Consider the following 1,205-nt stretch of genomic DNA (forward strand, 5'->3'; position numbering starts at 1 on the left):
CTGGATCCCATGATCTGAAGACTTGCAGGGTAGGGGATCTACATTGAAGCACTTTTGGATTGAAGAAGCAGTGTGGCTCCTGCTCTGCACATGGGGTGAGAGTGGCTGAGCAATGTGTGATGCCAGGCAGTGGGCACTGTCTTGGCATGTGAACAGCTCCTGGCACCAGGGACAATTGTCAGAGGGATCCCTGTGCTGCCCATAACCCAATATGATCCTTTGTAATATCAGCGCTGTCAGTGGCTGGGGCCCCTTCTTGTCCCAAATCCTGCCCAGAGTCAATAAAACCCTCCGCCTGGTGCACCAGGGCATCAACACGATGGAAGCAACAACCAGCTCAGTGGTGAGTGTGCTCCAGGAGCCAGAGTCACCCACCTACCTGCCCAGCACTGAGCCCATGACTGAGGGCAACTTCACTACCAGCCTGGAAAGGCTTTTTCACTACCCCTACCCTGACACTGAGGAGGAACATCTGTACAAAGACTACAAACCTCCCCCCAAGGAACCTGTGCCCCTGCCCAGGGCTGTGCTCTATCTAGTCATGGCAGCATTGGTCATGGTGGCTGTGGCATATGCCATTGTTGGCCACCTCATCAAGGATCTTATCCATGACTTCATAGGTAAGTAGACCTGGCATGATCAGGCTGGCAGTGGGTGGCATGGCCAGCAGGCCCATGGGGCTCAATGTTCCATCCTCATTGTAGTATCAGCTGGGGTCACACCTGGGGCAATTAATATTACAATGTCTTAGTAATGATTCATTTATTAGTGAAATGCTGCCAGGAAAGGGGATTCCCCAACAACCAATCATAGCCGGGATACACTAATTATGGGGATCAGCCCTCCTAACTTGGGACAACCAGTGACTGGGGATCTGACAAATCTGCAATAAATCTCCCCCACCCCCAGTGAGGGTCACAGAATGAGAAGTCATTGTGGGCTCAGCCGATAAGAATGTTCTGTATTCAGGTGACAGCTCAGTGACAGCTCAGTGACAGCTCAGTGACAGCTCAGTGACAGCGATGAAATACCTGCGTGACAGCTCAGGATGAAGAGATCATAAGGGCGCCATCCCCAGGAAAGAGAAATTGGATGAAATCTCCGGAAATACAAAAACAAAAAAAAATATCAAATTTGTCCAAAAAATAAATTTAAAAAAAATACTTAGCTGATAAATTATGGATTATGATAGAAATCTAAAAAAA

The sequence above is a fragment of the Pyxicephalus adspersus genome, chromosome 8 (genome assembly GCF_032062135.1).
Source record: "Pyxicephalus adspersus chromosome 8, UCB_Pads_2.0, whole genome shotgun sequence".
Lineage (NCBI taxonomy): Eukaryota > Metazoa > Chordata > Amphibia > Anura > Pyxicephalidae > Pyxicephalus > Pyxicephalus adspersus.